This window comes from Ambystoma mexicanum, chromosome 6p (assembly GCF_040938575.1).
Source record: "Ambystoma mexicanum isolate Mex_15411 chromosome 6p, UKY_AmexF1_1, whole genome shotgun sequence".
NCBI lineage: Eukaryota > Metazoa > Chordata > Amphibia > Caudata > Ambystomatidae > Ambystoma > Ambystoma mexicanum.
This window is the reverse complement of record NC_090935.1, coordinates 228,400,474-228,426,347: the sequence shown is the minus strand read 5'-3', so window position 1 is coordinate 228,426,347 and position 25,874 is coordinate 228,400,474. Positions and strand designations below refer to the sequence as shown.

The 25,874-nt window shown below is 43.7% G+C and overlaps 1 protein-coding gene across 2 annotated transcripts in view; it reads left to right on the top strand.

Moving 5' to 3' along the window:
- Positions 1-25,874, top strand: part of LOXHD1 (lipoxygenase homology PLAT domains 1) — a 1,234,736-nt gene that overhangs the window by 116,920 nt on the left and 1,091,942 nt on the right. The window lies entirely within an intron of this gene.

Below are 25,874 nucleotides of genomic sequence, written 5' to 3'. Positions count from 1 at the left end.
TTTCTAAGGTGAGAGAGTTGCCCCTGAGCTATCCTCCCGAGACAATAGGATAGGAGAAGCCGGGCACGGTGGGTTGGAGCATGCACTGTGATACAGTCTTCAGCGCTTGACTTGAGCACCTATTTATCCCGAATGGCAATTCCTTCTCAGCATAGGGGAAGCCTGGGAGGTGGTTCCAAGTTAAAGTCTTAAGTCCTTCTCTGAAGACGAACAAGGAATGGGTCAGTCATATGGAAAACTTTGCAAATCTTTGTTGTAGTTTTAGAAGCCATGTCTGTGGGTTGTTTCTTTTTTACAACTGGGTAATAGCCATCCGGCTTGGCTTGGCTGCGGGTGGAGCCGAAGACCCGCCATGTTACATCCTGTTTGTCGCATGCATTGCATGCCCGTTTGGTGCAGATGCTGCTGAGTCACGCAGGGGTATGGCATGATGAGATATACCGAGCAGAATATTGTTCAGAGTGTAGGATGATCACATACGTTGGTGCTGTTGCTGAATGGTAGGAGGTGAACCAGTCACCCCTTACCTGCCTCCTTACTGGCTGGGTGCTGTGATAGGTTCTGGCCCGCAAAGCCACATCGCAACACCCTGCTGTATTGGCGGTGCTTGAGGGTTTCGTGGCGGAAACAGCTTAAATATTTGTCTCCTCTTTGTAACTCAAGTTATGTCAACCTCTTTTAATTTGATATAATTTGACAACAATGGGGCTGTAAAAATAAGAATATGGAAAAGGACACCCACTTGTGGCCTTCCTCGCAATTCTAAGCCGTGCATTAGCTTCACGCGTCTGTTCTTTCCAGGGACAGCTTGTGCTCAATCCTAATGAGATCCCATCTTTCCTCCAGGGGCAGCGTGTCATTAATTGTCTTGCATTTGTGTGGGATGCATATGCTTTGAATTCCCCTCTCGACATCCAGCAGCAGTTAGTAACGATAAAGCCTGATGGAATTGCAGGTGTCTCTGCTCTTTTCCTAATGGCCGGATCTGCTTCTGCCTTTGCTCTGTCTGGTCTTTAAGCTGAGCTCAGCCTGGCACTTCAATCTGCCCCCGAATGCAACACACATCAAAAATCCTCATCATGTTGGGTAGAAAAAGATTAATCAGTTTCCTCATTTAATTCCGAAGAGTGTACCGAAGGGTATACAGTTCTTTTGCCGCAGAATTTTTCGTCGCGGGACTTTTCATCGCCGGTTTTTTATCGAAAAAAAAATCATCTTTTTTAAAAAAATTTGGGGGGGTTTAAAAATTAAATAAATATTTGTGGGTGAAAGGGAATAATTGAAAAAAAAGGGGCTTTGGAGGGGTTAAAAAAACCTGCAACAAAAAATCCCACGGCAAAATAACGTAGAACCGTACCAAAGGGTGTCCGTTCAAAGGATCAAATTAAAAGGATCAAATGATCTTTTGTTCGAATCCAAAAGGACCGAAAAAAAGGTCGAATTTTTTCAATTTATTTATTTATATATTTTTTAAGTTTAGTGTACATACAAATTTATTTATAAAAACAAAATGGGGTGGTTGGGGGGGAACAAAAGGGGTGTTGAAAAAAAGGCATTTGAGCCTTTTGTTTTCAAACCTTTGACCTACTACCTGTATGAAGCAGTGTCAAAGTCGGTCTATTAAGCAACGCAAACCAAGACATTGGGAGCAATCTAGAGGCAACACACTAAGTGATAGCAATATAAACTAAGACACATTCATAGCTTCGCCCGGCAAGGAGCAGCTATGGGCTCAGTGATGTAAGCTGAACGCAGAGGAGAGGACTGCTGCCCAGCCCTGACAGATCATGAAGAGTGCTTCTTACATTGTAGTATTCGTGGCATTGGACTATTTGAGATCTTAGTGTATTAAGGAATTGAAGAAAAGAATATCAGTTCCGGACAGACTGGCTGGACAAAGAAGTTATAATCATAAATTGCTCATGAGTCCTTTTTGAAACTGTATGAATCGGTCGTACATGCTGTTGATATGAATGGAGATAAGCTGGACTCATTAGGGAATGCGTGTGCATGTGGGTGAGAATGTGATTTTCAACTACTGTATGAAGTAATTACATGTACTGTCAAATCAATTTATTTATACATACATATTTTTCTGTTATTAAATAAAAGGTTTTTATCATTCTTAATTTCGATCTCATGTACCAGTGAGAATATACATGTATGAAGTCAGTACTACAGGGAAGAGGCCCCTTTTGGCGGTAATCAGAGGTGATTTGATTACGGCACCCCACTCTTAGTAGGGTTAATTGGGAAACCCGTTGTTTTTTCCGTGCCCATGCAAACCGGTGGCCAAACAAAATGCTCACTGATAAAAAAAATTAAAATCTTCCTTTAAGTGTTCCTAAATGCTGGCTTGTATTGTGAAGCCAAGTGAAAAATGGAAATATCAACACTCAAGAATCAGATTTTGGGATAGGAAAAAAGGAAATGTTTTCTCGTTGGTCTGACAGAGATACTTAAACGGCCCGATTTATAAAATCGTTTTCCGTTTTTCAATGGTGCAGTGCCATTGGAAAATGCTTTGTAAATCAGGCCAAAGATCGTAAAAAAAAAGTTAACATTAATCGAAAATAAATACCTCATCTCCAAGACCCTTTTGTGGGCTCTTGGGGAATCGGAGGTGGAACTAGAGAAACAAGATGGACGTTGAAGCGGGAGGAGCTCTGTTGTAGCGAGCGCGTGGCAGCACCGTGCAGGTGTACCGCAGGCGGATCATCGAGCGTGGGCCCAAACGATCTGAACATCGGCCAAAGCAAAATGGCCCTGGTCCTTACCAAGCCAAATGAGGGTCAACCTATTTATTTATTTATTTCATCATTGAAATGATGACAGGTGTAACAATGATGCTATATGGCAGGAATTCAATGCCAGACCCAATTTATTTTGGTAGTTCCGGTAGAGATACTAGATATACCAATACAAACATTTTTTTTATTTTATTGTTTATTTATAACGCTCTTAATACCAGCGAGTGGTTTCTAAATGCGGGATCGGGATTCGAACCTGTGTTTTGTCGAGTTGCCTTGCTTCCAAGACAAACGCGCAATAAAACATCTTGGATGGTCTAGTGGAACGCGGGAACCATGGGCTCCTCTCCTACTGCGGTGGTCCTTTGACTATGCCGATCGCATCTCCAGTTTCCTTGTCTGATTAGAGGCCTAGCCGGCTGAAGGAGTTCCCTTTTGCAAACCCAAAACTGTTGGCTTTGGCAATACTGGTGTTAAAATCACCCACACAGAAAAAGGCAGAAAGAAAAGAACGTCCTTTGTAATGTACACATTAGACTGCTCTCATTGAGCAGTCTGATGTAAAGGTCATGCCTCCAGCGGGCTTTGGAATGCAGAAGAAGACTGTGGGCCCGATTAATGGAATATTTTGTTATTGATATTTTATTTGTATTGCGCTCGTACACAAGTGTTTCAGAGCGCGACAAGGCAAGGGAGGGGGACAAGGGAGAAAAAAAACAACGATCTTACTAGGCCCAGTGACATTGAGAACGTGCAAGTGCATGGGAGGGGGAGAGGGGAAAAGTGCTTGTAAGGGGGGAGAGGTGGAAAGTGGGGAGCAAAGGAAAACAGATAAATAGTAAAATAAATAAATAATAAAAGGCAACAAACAGTGGTAGTGCAGCCAGCGAATGGCGAGTGCTGGGTTTAAGGCAGCAGACAGGGTATGACTGATGAGGGCAGGAAAAAAGAGGGGGGGACTGAATGGTAACAGATACAGACCCCAGTGCAAGGGATTGCCAGGAGGTAGTGCAGGTGGGTGGCAAGGTGAGCAGGTACCTGGACACGGAAGTCAGAGGGTGGGCCAGGTGCATAGTGATGAGAGAGAGAAGATCAGCAGGGGAGAGGAGGGGCGAAGGCAGAGGCAAAGAGGAAGGTCTTGAGGTGCTTTCACAACCGGAGATGGTTCTCCTCAAGTTTCAGAGTGGCAGGGTGGCTGTTCCAGAAGGAGGCCCCAGCCGAAGACTGAGATCTACCCTCAAGTCATTTCTTGGAAAACGACAGACCATGAGGGAGTTAGAGGTAGAGGAGTGAAGTGCTCGAGAGGGGAGATATTTACAGAGGGATAGCTGAAGATATTTTGGACCCATGCCCCAGAAAGCCTTGTGGACAATGCAGAGGGTTTTGAATTTAATCCTTGCATCCACTGGGAAGCAGTGGAGTGATTTCAGAGCTGGAGAGATACGATCCCAGGGCTTGAGGCCAGGGACACGTCTTGCAGTCCTGTTCCTGATGAGTTGCAAAGGGCAGAGAGTAGAGGCCGGTAGATTTAGAAAGAGGCTGTTACAATAGTCCAATCTAGAAATTCAAAGTGAATTTGCACTGCTGAAAAGTGACTTTGTTTGTTTGTTTGTTACTTTGCACTGCTGACACCAACCGTGATACATGGAACCATGCAAAGTGTATTTTTGCAGTGCAAGTCCGGGCAAAGTCAGTGCATAGTCATTTCTGCAGTACAGAATGACTTTGCCTGGACTTTCAACTGCAAAAATACACTTTGCATGGTTCCATTAATCTGGGTTGGTGTCGACAGTGAAAAGTCACTTTTCAGCAGTGCAAAGTCACTTTGAACCGGGCAAATATTCCATGAATCGGGCCCTGTGTATTTCACCAAAGGATAAAGAGCAAAATACTTTTTAAAGGAAGGGATACCCTTCTTGCCAATTGTTCGGCTTTATGGATTCTTTGTTATTTTAACATTAGTTATGTTGTGAAAGCATCCCTTTGCACCTGTTCTGATGTACACATGTTAGTATTCTTCTCTCATTCATATTCAAGAAATGGGGGTATGTAATTGTTCTTTTGTTTGAGAAGTAGCTGGAAGTCCAATTGCTACATTTTCTTAGAGATTTTGTTTTCTGATTATTCTTTTGACTGCTCTTTTTGTGGCTCGTTGCCACTAATTAAAGGTTTTCTGTTTTATCTTTTATTTTATTGTGCATTTGTAAGGCGCTTATACAGCAAGTAAATTGTGTTTGAAAGCGCTTTTGATACTGGGATGCATACAATATGTGCCATGAATACGAGCATGTATGTATGTATTGAGTCCTTAGGGTAGCGTTACAGCCAGCTCTAGCATGTGAATGCTTAGTGTTCATGCACTCTCACAATCTAAGGTGCACAGCTTTGATAGGAAGTCAATATAATTTAAAGTTGTTATTTAAATTTGTTTCTAAAAGCCGTTCCTCTTACTATGACGTCATGCCAATGGAATATGGTAGCCATATTTCCCTAGTATGATGTTACAGAAGGTGAATACAGCATTTCCTCTGCCTCGCCTCTGTTTCCTTAGTCCTTACACCGGAGAGATGCAGTGGCGACTGCCAGACCCAGAGGCAGAGGCCAATGTATTCGTTCATGAACACCTGCATCAGGAAATGACTGTACTAGTGTACAGTCTCAATTATAACATATTAGGGACACCAGCATCATAAACACGATTTAAAGTGGCAATGTTGATACATACCCTGGGCTCCAGCATCCTGAAGGACATTTAAAGTAGCATGTATGATAGATAGTGTGGAAAAAACATCATGAATGCATTTTACAGTGCCAATGATGACCTATATTCAGGGCACTATAATCGTATAATTGTTTTAAAGTGAAAAAGATGACATATTGGGGACACCACCATCATGCATGTTATTTAAAGAGATTCTGGTGGCATATACTGTGGATAACAGCATGATGAAAGCTGTTTGTAGTGGCACTGATGGCATAAAATGTTGTACCACACCATAAAAAGTGTTTTAGAGTGTCAATGATAACCTATATTGGAGGCGCCAGTGTCACAAACATTATTTTAAAGCAACATTTATGTAATATAGTGTGGCTCAAAGCACCACAAAAGTGTTTTACAATAGCAATGATGACATATATTGGTGGTACCAGCTACATGAATGTGATTTTAAGTTGCAATGATGACCTTGAATTGTGTCGCCAGTGTCATGGAAATGATTTACATTGGCAATGATGACATATATGTGGACACAGTAAGCAGATGATTTGATTTACAGTGGAAGTGCTGTCAGATATTGTCAGCAGGGGCATCAGGAAAATGCTGTAACATTCTCCTGTGCACTACACTGACCTGTATCTAATGGAATGTATATTGTGTTACCCTAGAGAACCAATCATACATTTTGTGTCCTTTTCTCCCATTTTGGCAAGTACCTGTGCAGTAAAATGCAACATTTTGATACATTTAAAAATAAAATTTCGGATTGAGAACCACGACTGCATTATTTAGGGCTTCCTCACTATGCTTGATCGCTCACATTAATTGAGTGGAGATGTTAATGCCACTCCAATGAAAATGATCACCAGCCGCCAATGACTTTAAATCATTTGCAATACCAGTTTCTCGGTTAGGAACCATGCACACAACCTGGCACCTGAAGCTTCCACCACCACTGGCCTGTTCCTCCCCCTTTGCTGAGCTTGGCAGCAAGCCTCTGGCACTCAGATTCCAGCAACTGTGATGGTGATGTTCCATGACAGAGAAATAAACCAAGAGGCCACAAAGTGCATGGAAATGAAATGGCCCTCATTATGGCATTAACAGTAACGTTAATTACCCATTGTAGTATTTCCAATCAGAAATCTGCCAGACTTAAAATGAAGGCTGTAATTGAAGTCAGTATACTTTAGATGATGTTTTGTCCGTACGTTAAGCAAGACTTTTGCATGTTGTAAAAACTACCTTGTAACAAGGTGAAACCACACAGATGCTAAAGATTCATTTAATGTATGCCTTGAGGAGCAGGTTCTGTCAGTAGGCCCAGTGTCAGGTGTGGAACAGACAATAGTGTATATTAGGAAGGTGTCCAGGCATGAGCATGGAAAGAGCAAGGCTTCGCCAGGACACTAAATAACTAAAACTTTGTGCCAGAACGTTATGGATGTGTCAGTGCAGGTCTGAAAAAGACTTGGCAGACTTGTTCAACAGACGGTAAAGTGAATGTGTCATTGAACCAACAAATCCCTCTCTTTAGCTATCACCTATTGTTGTAGCATTCAAGACAAGAGGAAAAACTAGTCAATGTATAGATTTGCAGTTTGATTGTTGACATGTTTACTGACACAATTTCCCCACAATGCAGCATCTCAAGGGTAGTTTGGCCCACATTCTGTACAATTCTAGATTTAAAATGTTTAAACCAGATTGCTCGGAACCCAAAGCTGCAACCATTTGCATTGTGTGTAATGCCAAATGGGACATCCAAGCTCAAGGGGATGCTTTTGGGATGACCTGCTCATTTCTATAGGTATGTAGTAGATGAAGAAGAAGAAAGCAATGCTATGTTGGGTCGCACAAGATATGTGTTTATGCCGAAATAAATAGGTATTTCTCAGAGGGAGAGTAGAGTACTTAGGTCACAGTGCATCAACTGATGAAATGCCATGTAGACATAGATAGTAAGACCTATTGAGGGTGCATTCAGACCGACTCATAAAGAACAACTCTTATCCTTTGTGGCTCTATATGAATACTATTGAACCACTAGGAGAATTATTGCATAAAAATGAGTGAAACTGTGGGCTGAAAAGAGAGAACTGTGATTTAAGAAAATAAATCAAGCACTGGGTTTGCAAACGTACAGAGAGCCTGTGGCTTGTGCAGTACCTGTGGACTCTCATATGAACACAAGGACCTGTTCAACAAGGGGAACATGTATCATGTACCCCAAAACACTTGACTAACTTCCCCTACACTTGGTCTTGCTTCTGCCACAGGGGAGTAAAGACATGGAATAGAGCTATCCCTCTATACAAATGGAAAGAGCTGGCCAAGTGTAGAACTGTAAAAACAACAGAGATACAGACAAAATAAGATTTGCCGCACAAGAATGAAGAGCGCCATTGAATGCCCTTGTATTGAAGGCTTCTCTATTTTTTATTTCGTTTTCCAAATATTGTTGACAACCACGGTGGAGTATGCTATTGTGCACACTGCCTTGCTAAAATTCTTGCTAGCATCAATCTCCTAGCCTTGTTTCTAAGCAACACCAACGTTCCTCTACAAAAGCACTCATAGGCACCCTTCACCCACCTCATATGACTTTACCCTTGAAGTATAGCAAGTATCTGCTCTCACCAAACACCCTCTCCCCTTCACACCACATCTTAACCAACACGCCAACTGCCGCGTGGGGGTTACACAAGAGTCCTTTGGATGCCGTGCAGCATGAAGCAACTTGACCAATCGAGATCTCATGCTGCAACACACCTAGCACCACATATTTCTTAACATGAGGACGTTTACTCGCACCGTAGCATGGCTCATCCAATCTGACTTGCGCCACCATTTCACCCACACCAAACGTGCTGTCCTCCCACTGCTCCACTGAGAACTCCACCCCCTTTCTTTGCGGGACCCAAACGCCAAGGGGTGCTGCAAATGTCAGAAGCTGCGCTATATGAGACTCAACAGCATAGCTGCCTAACCTCTGGGTTTAGCCCAGAGACTCTGGGATTTTTACGCTCTTCTCCCGGTCTACTGGGAAGAGTGTAGTCTCTGAGTTGTCAATCCTTTATGCAGGTCTGTGACAGTTAGATCATCAAACAGTCTTTCTAAAGTAAAGTATTGAAAAGTGAGATGATATCGCTACCTCGTGGCTATAATAGTGAATCAGATATACAGAAACGTCCATGAAACAACCTTTCTTGTGTAGTGCACAGGTCCCAGTAGTATGACTTTGGGGCGAACAGAGGATTTTTCCTTGTTATAAATCAATGGAACATCTTTTCTCAAAGCAATGTATAGGTGGATCACTTAAAGAGGCTGCAAGACTGTCTCTGAATGGAATGGTGTGTGGCACTTTAAAAATGGTAAATGCGCTTTTTGAGGGCACAGGCAGTTTCATTTGGAGCAGTGTTGTGCACATGGCCGATCACACGATCAATATAGTTTAAGGAACTGGAGGAATACATTTAGTGCAACATAGGCAAATAACTTTCTTTAGGGGAGGCAGCTGTGTGGTGCATAGATTGTAATAGAAATAGGGTTTCTAATTTCAAAAAAATCACATTTATTGCATTACACTGTAAAGTACAAACTGCACACGTGTTTCTAATGGCAGCTACATCGACCGAGCTTACCTTTTTGACATGTGGGCGGGGCATATGGGCGGAGCCTTATGCAATTGGACAGTCTTGTGTGGCTATGGGCGGGGCATATATCTCAGGGCTTTTTATTTTCTAATGTAGGCAGTTATGCCCAGCAGCATAAAATGAAAACATAGTTGAAGAGTTGATATTATATCTCCAGTCTGCATTCTTAGAATTAGGCACTGCGTGTTAAAAAGAAAAATATATTCGTAGGGCCAAGTGTTCAGCCCTGCATCGGCGCCACAGGGTAGACTCACAGCCAGCTGCTCCTCACAAAGGCTGTGTGTTTTTTCTTAGCTGCCAGAAGACACGTGGAACATCCATTGTTTCCCTTGCTCACGGCGGGAGAATGTTCCTTCTCTGTAACCATAGCGATCGCCAGGGCGATCTCTGCCAGTTTACGGTAACTGTTGACTGCAAACGGCCTTCACACAGGCCGCCAGCGCACACCTTTTGTCGGCGAGGCACACGCCCTGCTCAGAAGAGAATGACACATGTTTCCTGCCTGTGAAGCGGGCGCACTGCCGGCATCTCGTGCCACCTGCACGTCAGAGTGGAAGGTTTCCTTCGCCCACGCTGGAAAATCAATTAAGACCAAATCCAATATATGTCTTCAGCACAAAAGGTCACGCCACCAGGCGTTCTCATTTACAAGGCACTACATGTTACTTATAAGATTGGTATATAAAGTATTGCATCATGAAAAAAGCATTTCTCTGCTTTGCATCTCACAACATTAAATGTATATCAAACTTGCCATTTGGAGACAAGCGAAAAGACTCTTACCAAAGCCATCTTTGAAAAAACACACAGTTGCTGAATGTTTAACCCACAACACAAACGGAATTGTCTCTGGAATAACAGTGGCTAATATTTTCATCTCAAAGGCGCTCATTTTAGTAGCCTTGGAAAACTTTCAAGGATCAAATATCTCTGCTGGGATGTATTTATTTATTTATTTATTTGGCATTCATAAATCGCGCTTAGCCCAGAGGTATCAAGGCGCATAGATTGAAACCCTGTTGCAGCCAAGGCTCCTGAACCCATTACCACTGACCGGATCTCTGCACATTTGAATCTCACGCCTTTTTTGTGATTACCAATTTAGCTTCCTGCAAACCCGGAAGGTAATCGAAACTGCCCGAATAGATGTACGGGAGGACCGGATTGCCCGCCGTCCTCTCTGGCGCTTAGACACGCAGCCTGACAGGAGAGGGTTCTGTTGTATTGACACGTGCGTGTTGAGGGGGTGATGGCATAGTTGCTGGTGTCTGCATTGTGGTGGTTTCGAAGTTCTGGAGGGAGGAGGTGATGCTGAATCGGTTGAGGATAGGACATGCGGGACTGAATGATTGTCTGTTTCAAGTGGGGAAACGAGAGTCGAGAAATTGTGCGGTGTGTGGTGTGCCTGAGACTGTGGGACATTTTCTGCTTAGGTGTGAGAGACATGTTGAGGAGAGAGAATTGATGAGTGTTCGATTGTCTGCGCTGGGTGTGGCTGAGCTGAGTGGGAAGACTTTGCTGGGAGGTGAAGGGGAGAGAGGCAGGAGGAGGAATAGTGTGATGTTGAATTTTTGAGGCAAACGGGGTGGTGGGAGGAGTTGTGAGTTTATGTAAGCTAAGTATTGATTGGTGGGTCTGGTGCACATCATCCTTTAGGATGGGGAAGCGCCTGCGTGGGTCCGCCCATGCATCCGATAATTAAGAAGAAGAAGAAGAAGAAGTTCTGGAGGGACGGTTGGGACTTGGATGAGAGCGGCTGCCTGGATGGGTGTGGGGGAACCCAGTGTCCTAGGTTAGTATTCGTGTCTCTGTCTGTCTACCCATCCTGATGTCCTACTCTGGGAAGAACTGTGGGAAGTTGAGGATCAAAGGAAGGCTTAGGTTTATATTAAAATTGGTTTGCATTGACCTTTAGTGACATCTCATGTTACTGTTTCCCTGTGTATTGCAGGTCTGTTGTATTTAGGGTAGGATGTAGGACAGTGCAATTTCTTCACTTTTATGTTTAAGCGGCTGCAGCTATTTCACCAGGGCCCGTTCCAGGGAATTTAGAGTCTAGACAATCCCTTCAGGGTACAACGTCCTTTCATCGACACCCGTTTTTTACGACGGGTGTTTTTACGACGAGTTTTTTCCCCAAAAACTTTTCGATTGTCTTTTGGGGGGCTCGGAAAGCACATTTAAAGGGTTGGAGTGGGGGTTGGGAATAATATAAAATAGTAGAGGACGGGGAACTTGGAGGGAGAACTCCCCCAAAAATGATGTAAACAATGTTTGATGAGTTTTTTGGCAAAAACTCATCGTAAAAACACCTGTCATAAAAACGGGTGTCGATGAAATGACATAGGCCCCCTTCAGCTACCCTAGTTTGCTCTCTTTATCTTAGATTTTCATGTTCTGTTCATAGCTCATCTTTCCTCTTTGGCCCTGAATTTTCTTGGTTTGCTGCACATTGGATGGGTAAGGGTTCTTGGGATTTGGTGGGCTGAGTGGGAACACAGTCCAATTTTATTTCAAAAGCCAAAAGGGTACAGATGTGTGTGCTCCACAGTCTTTCATGCAGATGTTGATTGATGTGGAGTCCATTAAAATGACTCAAGTTTAATTACCCCAATTAAAGGATGGCTACACCTTACACATGTATGCAAGGACATGGGCAGGCTTGAGAATCGGGCCTTTGCTGATGTGCTTGCAGGGGTGCTGGCATGGGTCCCCACATTTGGTAGTTATGCCTTCAGTGGGTGAGGTACTGCTGTAATATCTTGTCACGAATTCATTGGATTAAGCTCTCCCCAATCTCTTGCAGGTGTTTCCTAAGAGAGTCTGTAAAGGGAATTCATTCTTATCACCCCGGAAGCAATGAGATTGGAATGAAGGCTCTTCTATGCGCTAGACTTCTGAACGCTGTCTATTGGGAAGCGATGTATTCCCCACATGAATGGATGGGCATGCTAGTGAATGAGAAGAGGAACTATGCATAGCATTACAAACTCCTGAAACTCGTTAGTATCTGGGGTGGAATGTTAATCTTTGTCAAAGCTATGACCAGTGACGTTCCTTGCCCTTCTAGATTCAGCCTCTGGGCATGTTGAACTACTGATGCTGACCAACCTACACTGCCATGGCCATGTGTGGGGATGGCCTGGGATTATGTGTCCATGCTTTTCGGTTTGGCTTCCAAAATCTAGTCTTTACATTCTGTTCAATGGAAGAGTGAGAGGAGAGGGGCTGATGATTTTTTCTGGAGGGGGGATGGGTTTTAATATATTAGGCCAATGTTTTGAATTAATACTTGTTTCTCACAACATCTTGAAACCACAATGAACATTTTCAATAACAATATCCCATTTTCCATGGCAGCGCTCCTTTCAAATGGAAGTCCGCCTCGGGCCCACTGCTAACGTGCACCAAATCCACAGGCCCATTACTGGAGAACTTATACTTATGTCCTCTCCCAAATCGGCCCCCAAAACAAGAGGACTTCCCTGTGCGTGCTTGTTTGAGCAGTTAACTATGTGTAGTGCACTGCATAAATACTACATCAAGTAAAATACAATTGAATTAAACCTCTGACCCGCAGAAGACTTGGCTCAGCTGTAGAAATCAGTTCATGCTGGTTGTTCTTCCCACATTATTTTCTCTGACAAGGGGCATGGGCAAGTTTAGTGTTTCACCTTTAAACAGGGAGTGGGCAAGTAGTCAACACACGTGGCAATGTAATTTTGAAGGATCAACTGGCATCATTACACGGATGGCGGTAAGGGTTTACCGGCATTGGTATTTTACCGGTACCGGTAAATCCTTACCACCTTACTACGAGGTCCCTTTGCGGGTTGGGGAATTTAACGCCTGCTTTTTGCAGGTGTTAAAAACCAACCCGCAAAGGGACCAGGGAGCTAATTACAGTACCGTAATTTGCGGTACCGTAATTAGCGCCTTCAACCATTCCCATAGAGCCCTATGGGGCAAAAATGGGAATGGGGAAGGGCAATGATGGAAGGGGGAATTACCTCCCCGCCAACCTTGGAATGGGGCGGTAATTCCCCTTTCCACCAAGGCGGTGCCGGTATTTTACCGGCATGAACCAAGGTGCTAATAGCGCCATGGTTCTCCGCCTTCCGTGTAATGAGGCCCACTGTGTTTAAGGCAGCCGGCCAAAACTCCTCTCAAGTGACTGTCAAAAAATCCTGTAGCCGTAGGTGACAATGTGGGTCCATATGCAGGATCAGGAAATGTGTAATACACTATGTAACCCTCTCGGCACTTCCTAATTCCTCAAAGCTCTGTGGCTTAAAATGCCTACAGTACTCACATTTTCCTTCGCCATCACAGTGGCCTCTCATGGCAAAGTAGTGGGATCATTTAACCTTCCTTCTCTCTTTCTCGTCTTTAGTTCCTGTTACCTTAACCAAATTGATGTTCTTTGGTGTGTATTTCTGCCCATATGTACATGTCCAATGATTCCCCCTTACTGTCTCGCATATTGAGTTATAACCGGTGACGCAACAGCATCTGGCTTCTCACTGTTTTCTACTCATCCGCACCATCCGCCCAGCACAACGTTGGTTCCCTCACACCGGGTCATGGACGCAATGTAGTGCCACGCGCTCAGAAACCTATGCATGGCCAACACGGGGCGCACTGCCCGGCACACTCCCAACTAAAGCCCCCACAAATACTACACCGAGCCTCCTCCCACTCTGCATTCCCTTTCCAAGATATCTCAAAATGCATTTATTTATTTATTAAAAAGACATTTCTACAGTGTTTTCATCCAAAGTGCTGTACAATGAAAATAACGGCACCAATGATTTGAAAGAGCAGAATACCAAATACATACAATATGCAAACTATAGCTGCCTTAAAAGAAGATGCACAATTTCATCAACTGGCGAAAAAGCTAAAGAAGCTCTTTTAAGGGTGATTTAAATTGATGCAATGTTATAGATAGATAGATAGATAGATAGATAGATAGATAGATAGATAGATAGATAGATAGATAGATAGATAGATTGGTAGGTGGGTAGGTGGGTGAATCGATGGGTGGATGGATGGATGGATGGATAAATAGATTTAAAAAAAGGTACATTGCTCAAGGTGGATGTTAGGCCTACAGCAAAAGAAGCTTTTCATGGCTGGAGAGAAGGTTGATATGAAGGAATGAAAGCAGCAGGAGAATCAGGCACAAGGCCATGTTCGCATGTAAACACAATACATACAAAGTGATGTTCAAACATATGCAGAATAGGAAACCAGCGTAAGCCAGCTGGATACGATGTCAGATGCGGCGAGTAACGTCAGGATGCAAGATGATTCAAAAGGAAAGAGAACATAATTAGGTAGACCAACATATAGAGAACAGAAGTAAGTTACATTGGACAAAACCAGGGTCAAAAGTGGGGTTTTGGTGACATAATAAGTCAATAGATGATGAACTCTGCATTCTAAAACCAGTTCACGCATAGGATCAGGAATTGTAGCTTTCTGTAGGGAAAGGTTACCATTGTATCCAACACTATTCTTCCTATCTGGACTGGAACTGGATTGGCACACATCAAATAAAACATTTCACCAGAGATAACCGGTTCCACCTTCATTGATTGAATTCTATTCCCAGATTTGGGGTTTGGCATAGCTACAGGTGTTGGCTTTATCATGCATATGTACAAAGAAAGTGATTGGAGAACCACAGGCTTCCTATCACTGAAGTAGAGTCACAGCTTATTGCATAACAGCTACCCCACCTCTTACAGGCTAATGTGTACTTCACACCTCTCTGTCAGCCCCTCTGACAGGCCAATGTGGCTCCAACATACCTCACACCCGCTCTAGTGTGAGCGTTCCCACAGTTGAGGCGCCATGCCAGGAGGAGACATCATAAAACATTGTAAGTGACCTATGCCACAGGCTCTGCCTGGGATCAAGATGGATGCCAAGACCAGATCTCAGCTCCAACAGTGTTTTATGGTGGCTCTGATATACGATTGGGCAACAAAGTAAACAGTAGTATTTTCCCCACACAAATAACATCTTAGGATGGCCTTCTCCTTAAATAGGCTTGGGTCCCATCCTCCACAGGCAACTCTCTTACCCAATGTATCTTCCACAGCCAGCAGCTCTCTAGGGATCCCCCATCCTTTAAAGCAATCGCTTCAAGAGGCGTTTCACTCAACTCTCCTTCGTGTTGCAGGGTTTAGGGTCATCTGAACCCTTCATATTCGCAATCTGAATAAGATACAGGGTTTTTCGGGGTCCCATACCACACGGCTAGTATTTATTCTGTTGGGAGGTGGGTTAGTGGACATTGCCAGCAAGGTGAGTGAGTAGGGGGAGGGGAAGATCCCTGGTCTGCCCGAACTTTCCCATGCTCTTTTTCCCCACCTCTCTAAGTTTCCGTCTTGAACCTTCTCCCGCCAGCTGGTCCTGCATAGGGCCACCCAGACCCACCATAAACTGGCTGCTTCCCTCTCTAGTGAGATGTTCCCGCCTTCACTGCCTCCAGGTTTCCTTCTCTTTCTCCCCGGTGCCTCGTTTACCATCACTTCTGACTCCTCCTCATGATCTCCTCAGTGTAAATACCACGCTCTGGTATCACCCCTTCTTCCTTCCCTTTAGATCATGCAATCCCTCCTTCACCCAGGCTGTTATCCTCTCCTTCCCTCACTGTCCTTGCGCTGGTGCTACCTCCTCCTCTTCTAGGCCATTACTTCTCACCACCTCTCTCTGTCTTATTACCTCTCTCGGGTGACCTTTTCTTCCTGTCCACTCCCGCCTCCTGATATTATTGCCTCCTCTTTCTCCTTTCTGAACTACACTACCTTCCTCTGTTCTCTCTCGACCCTGTATATACATTGTATCTTTGTAACCATGTAAGCTGAAAATGTACTTATCCTCACGCCCTGATACCCTCGGGTCTGGTGCGCGTTGTAAACAAACAAACAAACATATTATTGCTTCCTCCTTAATCTCCTCACCTCCGCCACTCCCTTCTGTTCTACATGATTTTATCGAAAAGGATTAATCGATGGAGAATTCACCCATTTTATTTGTTTTCATGATCGATTCTGCCGCAATTATATACACTGGAGCCCGTCCACATATCTCCTTCATACCCTACATTATTTATTCACCTAAATCCACCCCCCTCATACATTTGGGGCAAAATCCGATCAAAAAAATGCAATGAATTCTCCTCCGATGAATTATACTGTGGCACAAAACTCCTGTTGCCTTCCTTCTAGTGGCTCTCAATACATGCCGATATCATTTAATCCTTCACCTACTCACCTCCTCCCACCTCCTTCTGGTCACTGTCAACCCACGATGTTCTGCTCTCCCCTGCTCCCACCTCTCTACTCTCCTCCACCTCTCCAGCCTCTGCTCCTCCCACCACTCTCCAATCTCCAGCCTCCTCCAAACATGAGCCTCCTGCTACTACAAACCACACTGCCTGATTGGAGAGGATGCTTTCGTAGTATGCTCCTTCTTCCCATTGGGTGGCTCTCTTGGTGAAGGTCTGTATCTGTGGCTGATAATTTGGTGGGGGGTGTGAGTGGCTGGCCTCTCTGTGGGCACCTGTGGTTGTTTTGAATTCAAGGGGGTCGGCTGAGTCTATATTTGGCTTTTTCGCCATGTTGGATCTTGATGTCTCTCCTCCGACCCTCGAGGTGTGGTATGTACTAAGCTCCATTGTGTTTTAGTGGCTGGAAACACAATGGGTAAGATTGGGAGATACTTTGTTTAACTGGGCATGTGCGGAATTTGTGTGGTTGCATCCCTAGCAGGAGAGTTCTAGTTACAATGCTGCTAAAATGCTTCTTCCTGTGTTGAGCTTTCAGTGTTCGGGCAGTCAAGCAACACTGTGGGCCTCATTACACGGATGGCGGTAAGGATTTACCGGTACCGGTAAAATACCGGCACCGGTAAATCCTTACCGCCTTACTACGAGGTCCCTTTGCGGGTTGGGGGATTTAACGCCTGCTTTTTGCAGGCGTTAAAATCCAACCCGCAAAGGGATCTCGGAGCTAATTACGGCACCGCAAAATTGCGGTGCCGTAATTAGCACCTTCCCCATTCCCATAGAGCCCTATGGGGCAGAAATGGGAATAGGGAAGGGCAATGGTGGAAGGGGGACTTACCGCCCATCCAACCTTGGAATGGGGCGGTCAATCCCCTTTCCACCAAGGCGGTGCCGGTATTTTACCGGCATGAGCCATGGCGCTAATAGCGCCATGGCTCACCGCCTACCGTGTAATGAGGCCCTGTAGCTGCAGTTCCATGAACGTCCCTCTAGATCCTACGAAAGCCATAGAGAAATGCTCCTTAATGTTAGAGCGAATTTGAATCATTATCTAAAGAGGGCTCATTACATGTGTGGTGGTGCGGGAAGAAAATGGCAGTAATTAACTTACTGCCACCTTTTTGGTGGTAATAGCCATTTTAAAGGTTTTGGCGGATTTACCGCTGGAAGTATTTTTGAAGGTAAAGTGGCAGATTCACCTCCAGCTTGTTGCTGGAGGTAAATCCTCGACTGTGCCTCCAAACATCTGTGGATTAACTGTGTGGTAATACTGCTGGGAAACAATCAGGCAAAAATCCCCATGGTATCCTATAGACTCCAGAAATGGGGAATTACACTACTCTACAACCACTTGCAATCCCGTGGTAAACCCATGGAACGAAGTGGCTGTAACTGCAAACTATTTTGGTGGTAATTTGGTGTCATTACCACTGAATCACTGACAAACTCATACTGAAGCCCAGAAAATCGCAACCAGCGGTGATAATTGTGCCAAAATTCCCCTGGAGTCTTATGAACTCCAGAAAATGTGGACTTACACTGCCTACCAAACTTGTAATGAGGCCAATAATATGTATGGTAAATTGCTTCTGGCATGCTCAGATTGTTGAAACAATTAAATTAAAACACATTTGAGAGCAGTGAATCACTTTTCCATGTGCAAGTGACTAGAAAGGGCTGCGATTAGCAGAAAATGCTATGCTTGTGGTCAAATATTCACAATTCATTTTCACCAATGATGGCAGATGCAATAGTGCTGTCCAGTGTGGCAATCTTGGTTTCCCAATCTATCTCGTCTTCACTGGAAAGCACTGTGCCCAGAGTTTCTTATTGTGATTGGTGAGTCCTGTAGTCGATTAGTCTCAGGATTCATTTAATTGTTACCAAGGTTCCATGTTTGCGGGTCACTGCTCTGAATTATTCTTTTATTTGAATGCAAGATGGGGACTACAGCAAAACCAAAGGTTGATGGCGGAAAGGTTTTGAATAAATCATAACCACGAGAACGTTTCTGGGCAACCCTCCAGATGATCTTCGTTTTTCAGGCTCCCAAGCCATTATAGGGGGGGAAAGATCATATGCAAATCAGGCTTGGTCCCACCCCATCAGAGGCTAACCTGGATACATCATGCTGGATGGCACAGGCAGTGCTTGCTGCTCCAGTATTACACAGCTGTAGCTGAACCCTGGGTCCAAGGATCACTCCTCTCCTGTGTTTTGTGCCTGACACCTTTTCTGAGATGTTCCTCTCTATGCTGCTGTCAAGAAATATTCTGCAAGCCAATCCTAGAGTGATCTTTAAACGCAAGAACCTTGTTATGACTGGTAGAGATGTACCCATCTGAAACAGGTGGCTCAGTGAGGATGCCGGTCTTGCTGCCTGCTTCTCCACCTGTCTCTTCTCACTAGGTATTCCTGTCATAATGGCCAAGCATTTACCTGCACAGCGTCAAAGGACCTTTCTTCTTCTTTCCCTGTTTACAGGAACTCCGATATCAAGGTAGAAGTGGCATGGAGATGTTTCTCCCTAAAAATGTCCTTGAAAGTGACACACCACATGACTCACTAACTAACTGACACAAGTCAACTGTGGCTCTTGTGATCACATCCTATCCCATACTGTGTATCATTTCTAAAAACGACCTCCCTAGATGAGTTTGTCAGACGATGGGAATGCTAGGATCACTGATCACAAGTCCACGCTCTCAGTCTTCTCTCATTTGGCTGCACCCACTACTTCCCCTCTCTCCAAACAGTCTCTAAATTTATAAAGAATAAATTCATAATATTTCAGCTTACGGTATGCGGCCTCCGCCACACCACCTCCAACCCGTTGTGCCCTTGAAGGAAATTGAAAAGTGCCTCTTCTTTTTAGTAAAATTTTCTTCCTCCCTGGTGGCCATTTTGCTTTAGGCTCTCTGTTCCATGCTAAGATTCTCACTTGCAAGCCTCTTACCTTCAAAGAAATGTTTTAAAAATAAACATAAACCATTTGCACACCAGCTATTTTTGGCACTAAACAATGGTTGGGTGGACGGTACTGGCCGGTAACAGCCACGGCCTTTGGTATTGAATATCGCTTCGAGCGGTCTGTTAGAAAAGTGGGCTGTTCCTGCCCGGGATGGCCTGCTCAAGATGTTTATCAGCAAAACAGGTTAATGGAAGGTAATTGTGGGGAAAGCAGGAGAAACTGAAAAGTGAGAACAACCTATGATCCATATACTGCAAATATTGCCAGATGCGGTGCCCTCGCATTGGAACATTTAAGGGCATGAAATCTCCCTCAAACGTTAGATTAGTGTAACATGGGAAATAGTCTATAAGACGTGGAACCTACCAGCTACCCAATGATTCGGAAATGGAGTCTGGCGTTCATGTTACAAGGCACATTGAAATCCACCACTCTTCCGATAAGGAAAAATCTGCTCAACATGGTGGATTGGAGATGGTCGGCTGACTTACTTTTGTTAGATCTGTCAGCAGCATTTGACACCATAGACCATCATATCCTGTTCCACTTCTTGGAAGATATCATGGAGATGAAAAGGTCTGCGTTGATATGCATTCATTTTGGAGGGAGAGGAGTCAGTGAGGGAATCTGGGCAATTACTTCTCACCCAGCCGCTTGGTCGTCTATGACGTACCGCATAGTTCCTCTCTCTCGCCTCTATTATGTAAAGGATCTATGTGATCACTGCACCCTATTTTACCGAATCCGAAAATGTTGAATCCCAAAACGGCGGCACACAGTGAGCACATGGATCTCAGTGTGCTGCTGAACCCCTACTCGTGCCCCCTGCTCTCTACCTACCTTTGCCTCCTCCAATGTACCTCCACTATGAGCCGATCCGTGTCCCTCCCGTCTCCCTGTGACATAGGTCTCCTACGCAAAAGTGAGTAGGGGCTTCCGTCAAAGGGTTTTTTTTGTTTCATTATTTCACTTTATCGTACGTCAGCCAGTAAATCCTTCCCTTGGAATCGGGGGCACCCCTGCAACCGCCAAACCAATTTTTTTACCGCTCCCCTTGTTTGGTATTTGGGGATTTGATATTTGGACCCAGCTGAATGTGCATTCAGCATTTACTTTCGAAATGTGTGCACAATGCCTTATTTAAATACAATGACTATCTCCTGACCCAGATGGTGGAAGGATTGGGCCTTCAGCACTGACTAAATCCATATCCTGAGCGATCTACGCAGTGATGCCAGTGGTGGTTCGGCAGTGGCGGGTTGCTTGGATGGGGTGCAGTGGTGATGCAGGTCTATCTTTGCCTCAATAAAGTTCCCATTGACTCACCATCTTGGCCAATCCACAGCTCCAGTCAAGTCGAGTCATCCAAATCTGGTTGTTATTCTTGATAGTCGACTCTCCTTCTCCCCATGGGTCTATGCAGTAGCAAAGGAATGGTATCATCTTTTTTCAACATCCGAAGAGGCTGACTGTTTTCTGTGCAAAATCTCTGCAAACTGCTAGTGCTGGTAGGAATTTTGCACATCGGTACATCTCAGGATATGTTAGGAAATCCTTGTGCGAAAGTACAAGCAGTGCAAAATAGGGCCATTTGCACCATGTGGGATTTTTTTTTCTGGATCATATATGTATGATATGATATGATATGATAAGGCATTTGTAACGCGCCTATACACAAGTGTTTCAAGGCACGACGAGGCAGGGGGGGGGAACAAGGGGAGACAGACAGCGATCTTACTAGGCCAGGTGTCATTCAGATCGCGCAAGTGCAAGGGTAGAGGGGAAGGGAAAAGTGCATGGGGGAAAGGGAGAGGGGAAAGTGCAGTACAGGGTTATAAGCATACAGCATACAGGATAAATAACAAGGGCCAGCTGGTGGCAAGTGCGAGGTAAGTGCAGACAAGTGCTGGGAAGGGGGGCTGTATGGATACAGACACAGTCCCGTAGTGCAGGGGTTGCCGTGAAGGCAGTGCAGGGGAGAGTGGCTGGGCCGAGAACGGTGAATGGCCCAGTTGCAGATTCAGTGCAGTTTCAGTAGTATTAGCAGGGGAGAGGGGGAGAGAAAGCGGAGGCAAAGAGGAAGGTTTTGAGGTGCTTGCAAAGAGGAAAGTGTATGTCTGTATGTCTGTCTAGGCTGGCTAGTCATGGATGACCAAATCTATGCATATTTTCTGGCATGTTCTGTCGCAAACATGGAAAATACTTCATAGTACTGCCCCATATAATCTCACTAAGTTAACTGACCCCTACGTACCAGCCAGATTTTGCGTGCAAATATGGCACCTTGTCTAAAAGTAAGCAAAAAGAACGAATCGGTGGGATATTCCCTTGAGTGTTGGGGAATTGCCCTTGGAATGCACTTTCTCAGAACATTAAGGAGAGCCTGTCTCTGGTCTATGACAACCTCTTCTTGCCATTTTGGCAACTTGATCATCGCCTGCCAATTGACTCTATGTAGCATATGTTTTGTACCAAATATCTTCATCTGTTACTGGAATACAACACCAGCCTGATGTATTACTGTTATATTTCATACCACTTTATTTTCTTGTGTTTTATGTCTTTGTCTTGTTTGTATTTTCTGGTGTACCTTGATATTGAACAAAACTGTTCTACTGCTGCTGCCACTTCTTAGTACTAATGTAACACAGCATAGCCTCTCCATGTGGCCTCACAGTCAACCTTTATCTATATGGGGTTCTATCTCGTTTCATCTCTGAGAGTCAATTTCATCATTGCCATCTAATTCCTATCTTCATCCTAGTGATGGGGTACCCCCCATAATCCTCTCCCCCTTCCACCTCCCCCACTTTGTCTCATCGATTATGTCATGGTGATCAAAGTGCCGCAACCAAACATGTCACTATAAAAATTGTGGAGATGAAATCTGTGCTATCCTTTCTATAGGTTTTGTGTAATTGTTTTACTGAAATCCTGAACTATGCCCTTGAGAGTCAAAGAAGTCAAAGAGTTAAAGAAGTCCTCCTTATGGTTAGACTATGTTTTTCCTACTCATGGTGTGTAAAAATGTGTGTGCGGTGCAGGGAATCTCCTTACCTATGAGATTCTGTTTTATTATTATTATAAGGGTGTTTATTGAGCACAGACCTAGACTCAGGAAGCAACAGAGCGCTTTACAATCATAGGGGGAGGAACATGGTGAGGAAGCAGAGAAACAAGAGTGTGCGCTGTGTTCAGGCCACCTATACTACATTCCAATGTAAACTGTTCTCCACCCTGTGCATTAACCTTTAAATACCTGTACTAATCAATTAGTAATAGAAGGAAAGAAGGTCTATTTTTAGGATCGCAATGAACACATAGAGAATCAAGGTGTAAAATGGGCTCCACACGGCACATGACAGCGCTGGAGGCATTCTATACAGATATATACAGCAGGGTTATTTTCCTTGTCGCCCTTGTGGAACTACTAAGTTTGTGTGAATTACATTATTTCACTTGAATCAGAGAGAAGAGAAAATATTATTAGACATTAATGCAGCTTGACAGTGTTTTTGCTTTTAACAAGGATGTAATGTAACAGTTTATTGGGACAGGTATTATAGAAACATAGTGAACAGCTACACCTAAATAATGTATTTCTGCTTGTTATGCACAATCCATATTAATCAAAATATTTAAAATACATACATATCATGACAAACATAAAACATGTAACAACATCTTTCTAATGCAATATAGGCTAATCTTGTTCTACAATGTGCCTCTATTGTGGGGTTAGTATTCAAAGTGCCTCCTCTGGCCTGATGAAGGCCCATTAGAACACTGCATGGTATGGTCGATTGGATGTGCGAACTAGTATCAAAAGGGCCGAAACACTTTGTGTCGACGAAACTGCTGAAACAACATCCGATTAACAAATAGAAGAGTGGTTACTGTGTTTACTTGTGTGCAGCCACCTGGTGTTCCGCGTTTTGTTGAACAACCGTTAACAAACAACATATACTGTGATCTAGCTATGGGAAAGTGTTCTGACATAAAATCCGACTAGACAAAAATTCAATGGTTGTTAACACACACCCTGTAAAACATTGTACAAAACCTGAAAGTGATAAACATATTTTGACTGCATTGAAAGCACAATTATCTTGTATGCATGAAGAAAATACAAAGGCGTTGTCCGTTTCTAATAGTACATTTGCACTGTAAATAGAGTTCTGACTAGAACTGGAGATCTGAGGGAGGGGTAGCTGTTCACTTTGTTTCTATAATACATGTCTCTTCCCGACTTATACGTGAAAGCCCGTGTGAACAGAACATTCATGCACCAACCCTTTTTGTTTATAATTCTACGGTTTATTGAGAGACCACACTGAACACAGGGAGTTCCTTGCCTCCGAACTCAAGGTGTCACGCAACAAACTATTTATCGGATTCTTTTCTTCAGCCCTACTTGAGACGCATATCATGCCCCTTGAATCCCTCTCCCCTGAGCTACCAATGAGCCAAGAATCAGGCAGGTGTATGGGAAATATACTGGTATTTATTTAAATAAAAGTAACAGAAATTAACATGAAAATGTCAAACACCACTTTTATCGTGGTACAACACAATCAACTTCTCTCAGCATAAATAAATCAGAAAAGTGAGTTGAAATTAACACATTCACAATTCTTCAATTTCTGCAAATTTCACTTCAAGAAATAATGAAACTGATCAATAATCAAAACAATTATCATGCAGTGTGTGCACTTTTGATTTTCCTTTGGGCTTAAAAGGCTAGCAGTAGGATTTCAAGATTGGTACAAATACATATGGAAATTATGATTTTACCCACACTTTTGGTTTAAAATAAACACAGGGTAATTTAGCGGCTTGTTTTTCAGACCCCGCCCCTACTTTGGCAACGGATTTAAGGCAAGCAGACACCCCCGCCTTTTGCTTTCTAGGACTCAGTTCTACGTACATAGAAAGCCTCTGTTTTAAGTTCAGGAAAGGGAGCTGCATCTCAGGACAAGCTGGAAAGAAAGGGCAGGGGTATGGGCAGTCCACTCTCAAAGATGGCTTCTCGCTCTCCACCATCGGACCCAGTCAGCTTTGAGTCCTTCCTAGAAATAGCCTGCTCCACCCAGAGGTACTCTCAGCAATCTCCTCTGGTGTTTCCTTACAGCTGTCAGATGATAAGTTTCAGCAGCCTTCCTTGTCTCTTGTCTGTCCCCCTTATATAGCAGCTATGACACCACCACTTTTACAATCTCGGGGACGTACCCTGCAATAATTCCCACAAGTAGGATTGGACAATTACCATTCTCTTTCCACCCAAACCCAGCCTCCAAGTCAGGATTAGTTAGGGGTCTGGAACAACATATGGCATTTCCCATTTGTAATCGCCATTTGTTCTCCTTTCAAATTGTTGGCAAAAATTGGCTATATATATCACAACTTCATAATTTTACTAGCAATTTCCATAACATAGATATTTGCTGATTCAGGTAATCATGGGGAATTAGATAGGCTGACCACCAGGTCCGTACATGTAGCACAGCCATGTGGTACATTTCTGCCGTTTCCATAAAAAGCATAACAGTTATGAATATGTAAGATATTAACCATATCCCTAATTTTATTCTCCACCCGCTCACCAACTCTCACAGTTGGAACATGTTCAGATCAGCCAGAAACACATTTAAGATAGCCATTACAATTCCATGAGTCGCAGGTGGATGAATTTTATATCTCCAAAATCGCTTGGAATTTATCTAAAAAATGGTACAGACATGAAAACAGTCCACCTTATGGTTGCTGAGAAAAATGCCTAAATGATTATAGTCCTTTAACATTATTTGTGAATCTTTATGTTGGACAAATGGTTTTTCTGCTGCCTTCCGGCCATTTGTTTTCACTGGGTCAGCCTGTACCCAGAGTTTTTTTATCAGTTTCATTTGTGTTGGAAGCTTGCTCTTTGAAGTTGTTATCCCCATTTTCACACATATTAGTCATGCTCCAGCCAAGGGGAACTTCTCTTGCAGTCAATGCCTTCAGAACCAGCAGGTCTGGAGAACACAAAATGTTGACACCTTTAGCCGGACACTTTATTACAGTTGGTTATTAGACGGGAGATGTGACATCATGCTGGGAGTGGGAGATTTCCTTTTGAAGTTTGCCCACAGCCAGCAAAAGGGTTTGTGTTGTGCTAACATTTTTCCATGAAAACAAAGTGGCTTTTCAAATATCACTGGTATTTTGTATTTGAAACATAATATACATTGAGTTTTTTTTTCAACCCGCACATCATGTCTTTTATCTGACAGTTTCTGTTAGCAGTGATACATTTTCATATTTAAACTGCTTTTATTTGCACACCCATGTGCCAGCCATTTTTGGTGTCACTTTTTAAAAATCCTGTTTTCCATGTGAACGGGATCTTTGATTCCTCCTTTTGTAAATTAAAATGCAGCTTTTCCTTTGGTAATGACAGGTAGGCCCCTTTTCCACATGGCTCTTTAATTTTACTTGAAAA